Source organism: Zophobas morio, unplaced genomic scaffold, assembly GCF_036711695.1.
Source record: "Zophobas morio isolate AGI-343-1 ecotype UQ-CSIRO unplaced genomic scaffold, CSIRO_AGI_Zmor_V1 ptg000017l, whole genome shotgun sequence".
In the NCBI taxonomy this organism is placed as follows: Eukaryota; Metazoa; Arthropoda; class Insecta; order Coleoptera; family Tenebrionidae; genus Zophobas; species Zophobas morio.
This window is the reverse complement of record NW_026972122.1, coordinates 18,262,011-18,268,757: the sequence shown is the minus strand read 5'-3', so window position 1 is coordinate 18,268,757 and position 6,747 is coordinate 18,262,011.

Genomic DNA, 6,747 nt, shown 5'->3' with positions numbered 1-6,747 from the left:
TTATGTTTATTTATTCGTTTAAGGTGAAATATATTTTAGTTGTGATTTATTATTAGGTCATTGTAATTAATGATTTTAAACTTCCCGCCCAATAATGAAGCAATTGTCTAGGGATATCAAGTTCTGTTAGTGATTTGTGATTATGTTGGCGACAGTCAACTGATAAAATGGCTGCTTTCAATTTTAGACCAAGGATTTCGTCTGCGCATGGGGAAGCTCATTCTCCTTCTCCATATCTCTGAGCAAACCTGGCGGAAACTTAACAAAAACAAGAATTATAAACACCATTTGACAGACCGCGAAATTTAAAATGGCTTTATATATATATATATATATATATATATGTATGCACGGTATGTTGTTACCTCCGAAGTATATACTAATAGTACGTTGTCACCTCATCTACAACGTTCTGACCTCCGGTTTCGGAGGTAGAAACGTTTTGCCTTGTAAATAATTTTTTAATCATCCAGGGGGCGCTAGGAGCCACAGAGCTTGATTTTCAATTAGCCAATAACACGTGACGTCACGCTGTGGCGGGAACTCAGCGTTTGACAAGCGCCGTGAAACTCCATAAGTGGCAATGTTAACATTTTCGCATTTCATTTAAAAGTGTAGGTATTTATCTAGAAAATAAACACGTGAATAGCTTCTTTCATATCTTTTCTGTGTATCAGGGTGCTTTTTTTGGCGATTTGAGTTTAAAAATACATAATAAAAATAAAAATACAGAACGCTGTTTTGGTCTGAATTCCTCGTCACCCAAAATACATCCGTGTGTTTTAAGCGGTAAATCGGAAAATAATATTTTCGTTTGAGGTTAATGTGACGGGTTTAAGTGAAGGTGTGTGATTTGTTTTTAAAGTATGGATAATTTAAGTGATTATGCACGATGTTTTTCTTTCAAAGAGAAAAACAGATATGTACAAAAGTTAAACAATTTAAACGGCGGAGATCCTTATACAATGAGTGCAAGTGATTTTAATTTGTGTTTAGACCATGTCCCTACCATAACAATGAATACCATTCTAAAATTTTTTATTTTTGGAATAAGTAAAATAACCCACAATGAAATTCGTGCATTCAAAAGTCTAGAGGCATTTATTCAGTTTTCTCTTTTTTAAGCAACTGTGTCTTTCAAAATTACAAGTATTATGAGTGGATTTATTTTGATATCCTAAATTTTGTGATGGAACATAATCAGGATGGTACACATCCGACAAATCTGCAGGTTTACCTAAAAGAGCATCAATGTAGTAATTTATTAGAAACTGTAGATCTAATAGGTAGTTACTGTACCTAAAATAAAATGATCCGAACAAATATAGGAATACTTTACTTTGGCTTCGTTAAATCCACTCGTTTCAAGGCTTTTAACCAAAGCTTCCGCTTTTTTTTTCCCATCCTGTATATATTTACCTTTATTGTTGCTAATTGCTGGGAAAGGAAAATAAAATTTGTCCGCATTTCTGGTGCTTCGATTCGCGCAACCCACAACAGCACAAAATTTAGGCATTTTCTCCTAAAATACAAAATATTATAATATTAAGATGCTAGTGTATTTAAAAAACATTGATGTACATTAACAAAGAATTAATTTGCAAAACAAATGATATAAGATGCAGCGAAGTTAACCTGTACATCACATTGGAAAACATTATTTTTTAAGCCTATTCAAACGTTATGGTGCGTTTTACAGATATCTACACAGTGTAGAAACTGTAACAAACTTACCAAACCATAAAAACACAGTTGACACACTCTCAAATTTAAATGAATTCCGAAAATATTAGCATTGACTCTTATGAGAAAACCAGCTAGTTGTCAAACGCTGCCATCTTGGTGACCTCGGATGACGTCAGTGTATTTGGCTAATTTTCGTCTGGAGGTCATAACGTGCATCCCATAGTCGCAACTTTTTATTTTAGTTCAGCTGTAGACCGTTGGCGCTGGCGTCGCTTACCTTTATACACTGCTAGTATGTTGTCAAAGTCATTTAATAGATAAGGTTGCAAAGTCATTTAATAGATAAGGTTGCCACCAGGGAACAGTTACTAAAGAGAAGCGAAACTTCCTAGTTAACTAGTGGCATCACCAAAATGTCAATTGCAGGCGCCATCTGGCGGATGCCTGGCACATTATTCAAAGTTAAAAAGTTGAAATTTAAAAACTGGCGCCCAGTAACGCTTTATGCCAATAACCTTGATTGAAATTTGAAAGAGAAATACAAAATTCGTATATAAAAAGAAATATTTATTTAAAATAATATACAAATTAATCAAAATAAAACGACACATAAATGTAAAAAACAAAAAATATTTAAAACAATACAAAAAAAAAAACAAAAATATTAATTCTCCGAATAAAAAATATAAAACTAAAAAAATAGAAAAACAGATAAAAAGGAATAAAATATATAATAACACTGATTAAAAAATATAGGAAACTAACATTCAGTCTTGTATGTATTTTCCTACAACTTATTTTTTTTGTTTTGAGAAAAAATGGGTTTCTTTTTTCTCTTACTACCTGCAGTTTTCTTTGGAATTTGGTTTTGCTTATTCTTAAAATATTTGTACATGAACAGTCTTACGGTTTTATCTATAATAAGCGATTCACAGCTATGAATATCACATAAAACATTGGTGTACATTTTTAAAAAACTACTTTTGAAACTTGTTTCCAAATTTGCTTTATGGCCATTTTTGTCTAAGTATGTTTGGAGCAAACTATGTATATTTTTAACTAATAAAATAACTATGTTACTCGGATAAATCAATTTTTCATTATCAGGGCGATGTTCTTTTAGCAAAGTAAACTTATGAAACTGATTTTTTTTATTTGCATATAACTGTTTCTTACAAGTTTCGCAATTTACGTCGGGTAAGTTAATTTTTTTCAGAATATACCCTGATACGTAGGCAAGTCCCTGCGAATCTTCTGGAGTCAAAGCTTCTGCATTGAAGACAAATTCAAGTTGATCACTCGAGGAAGATTCTATTGTTTCTTGTTTCGTGTGCTCCCCATTTAAAAATACCGCAAAATTATCTAAACTTTCGCAACGATCGTCCTCACAATTTGCTCCTCTGACTCCAGATAAAAACATTCTATTTAAAACTGTTGTTTTGAGGGCAGCCACAAACTGATGACAATTTGGATTATTGTTAGACATTCCATGTTGTCTAATAAGGCAAAATAAATTTTCAAGTGGATCTTGATTCAGATTTCGTAAATTTAAGTAGGAGATTCCCATTTGCTTCAATCGTAGCCATAATTTTTTAACCGATTGTATTGTTACCATCCATCCATTTATGAATTGAAATTGATTTGTGTGGTCCCTACCATCAGACTTTCGAATCAGTTTCCAATTTTTTATTTGTGTCAAAAGCCTATCCCACAATTCCCAATGGGGAGAATTATCTCTAAGGACAGTTCGATATGTTTTCCCAGCATCTGGATTGAGAGTGTAACCATTAAGTGAATCAAAAAGCTGATCCATGTTTCTGACAAAAATTGCAGTGTTTTTTGCTTCTGGTGGTAACAAACCTTGGCCGTTTGTCTCCGCGTATGTTTCTAAGCCTGCACCGACAGTATTGCTCAGCATCCAAGCTGCAATGTTAACTCTCATTTTCATGTAGCTGTCATTTATATTAAAATGTTCGTCCTTGAGTTTATATAGACTTGGGATCTCTTTATGTTTATCAATTTCATAAAGTTGAACAATATGTTCAAACTTTGCTCTTTTATCACCATCGAATATAAAATCACAAGTATATAGTGCATTTCTTGTGTTCTTAAGTAGATGTGGGACATCAAATATGCATGCAATGTCATGTCCCTTGACTTTAAACTGAAAGCGCGATGAATTTTCCCAACACAGTTCATTAAGGGCAGCACGATTAGTGGACCCTTGGTCACACACTGTGGCCATTACGTTAAATCCAGCTTCCAAAGTCTGATTAATTATTAATGTAATGATATTTTTTAGATTAGCCACAGAGATTGTTGCAGATGTGAGATAGTAGGCCACAACTTGTTTCCACGTTTTTCGCATTCCCCGCAACATAAATACTAATGCGTGATTTGCATGTCTGCTTGTTCTACCTAGATGTCCCAAATCTTCATACCCAAAAGCCATGTCTTTACTTGCTTCGTAAAAAAAACCAGAACTCAAAGAAATCTCATCAAATATTAGCGAACAACATTTATCTAATTTATTCATCGTTTGACATACGTTTTTCAGATGATCTAGAAGTGGTTTATTTATACCAGTATCCAGTGGAATATTGGACAAAATTGTCTTTAATGTTCTTGTTGAAGGTACTTGGAAGTAGACAGACAAATATCTATACAATTTAGGACTTCGTTTATATAGAGATAATGCAAATATTTTATCTTGTTCAGTCCACCGTTTAGCTGATGGTTTTTTCTCAACGTTTCGCAGTTGGGAGTTAATGAAATTTTTGGTGACAAGATTTAGTTTTTTTTCAATAAATTCAAATCTATTGTCCTCATACATGGTTTTTAAATGCTCCAACTTTTGAATTTCAGTCGCCAATTTTTTTTTTGTTTTAAACAAATTTGATTTTACAGATCGGTGTATTCTGTACATCTTTTTTTTGCGTGGCGTTAACTGTGTACTACGAAGACCACAACATTTTAAGAAACCACGTTGTTTTTTTGGTGTTTTTGTTGGGTTATTAATGACTTCAGAGTTTATCACGTTGTCACAAGAAATGTAATTGTTTGATGTAGGGGTGCAATAATCATGTTCTGAGAAATAGACATCCAGGTCCACATTATTAGAAGCACTATTATTTACTTGCACTGTGTTTGTGCGATGAAAATAGTCATGATCGTCCTGAACTGATTTAATGACATTGTTGACATTTATGGGTTGAACTTTAGTATAAGAATGGTCATCTAAGTGTTGCACGTTTATTGTGACGAAATAGGAATGATCTTCCTGAATATTTTTATTTATTTCCTCTAAATTCAAAATTGGCCCCTTACTATAATCATGTTCATTGAGTGATGAACTGAAATTATCAACAGCACAGTCCTTTGATAACACATTAGTGGTGTTACTAAAAACATCGAGTGAAGGGACTGCCTGGCAGTTTAATCGATTACGTAAATGACTTCTATAATCTGCTGCAGTAAAGTGATCTTCACATACATAAAAATGTTTGGTATTTATATGCAAATCAATACCACACACTAATTTCCACTTATCTTGTATCTCTTGATTTGATGAAGGAAATCGATGAAATCGTTTATTTTTTACTCCACTGTTTGGTGCATAGTAACGGTTGGTACACTTTGGGAACTTACATGAATATTTAATTCGCCCTGTTATACTTGAAATTATACTAGTTTGCTCCATCACAAATTGTTATATGCTACTTTATACATAAAGATATTGCACTGCCATGTCGGCCAGACTTTTCTGTACATGCCACCTAAAACTTAACAAATTAAATATGTTTCGCTTTTATCGTGTGTGCTTACCATTATTGTTGTTCAATTTCCACATGGGCCACAGTTTTCAGCAGGGAACAGTTCAGTGAATTTTGAAAACATAACCACCTAAAACTGTAAATTTACATTTGATGTTTTGCTTTTGGTATGTATGTTTACCATTATAACATTATACATGTTATTATGTTCTTTTTGAGTTGCTGTCCACTCTCCAGGTTACTCTCACAGGATAGAATTGTTTGCCGGGCAATCTTTTGTAATTTCCTCACTTCTCACATCACCATGTGTCAAACCGTCGTTCCCAAGACCCACGTGCACCTCTAATGTTGTGAAATACGACGCACGGTACTTATGCGCAGCGTATTTTAGACCCACCTTTTGCCTGGCAAGCCGCCATATTTGATGTCTAATTCCGTAACCCACTTGCACCCCCGTGGTTGCCACATTGGGATGCCATATTGATACGTCACAAGGGGCTCTCAAATGCCGCGAAAATTGCCCGTTTTAAATACTCGAGTAACGCACTAAAAACGGAAACTTTTAATCAAGTGACCGCTTCTACTTCGCAAATTTCAATCCTGTGTAAAAAACAATTTAATAATCCTCAAGAAAAATGTTTTGCTGTCAGTAGAACTTGAAAATAACAAATGCGACACTATTAACTGATTTTTTATATGCAAAAAAATCTGAAAATCTGCATTTACTGGTTTACTTTTTTCTTTCTAGTAATATATCAAAACATTTCATTTTAGCTTAAACACAAATAAATTTAATTTTTTTTTTGTTAGGCAAACACCACTTTAATTCACTGTAATATTAAACTTGTGAAAATATTACAACTAAACATTAACACTACTGGTAAGTAAAAATACATAAAATTTTATAATAATTTTTATTTACATACATCAAACAATTTTAGCTAATTTTTTAAATTTTGTATACTTTTGTTTATTTTCAGATTTATTATTTAAATATTTAATTCTAATTAAAGTTCTCTGTTTTAAAAAAGCCCTTGTGATTTCTTCTGGGAGCTCCACCATATTTTTTAACAAATTGATCATCCGAGTAACAATTTAACAAAATAGGGTTACACGAGTCGCAGTTCTAACACCAAACGTCAGAATTAGCGGTACAGATCGTACAGATTAAAGGTATCAGCTGATCGGTCACACCAACTCAAAATTACAAGTTACTAAAAATTCCCAAGTAATACCAACCTCATTTTGACGTCACATGGGGCTGACACCTCTCCTCCCCCGTAAGCGA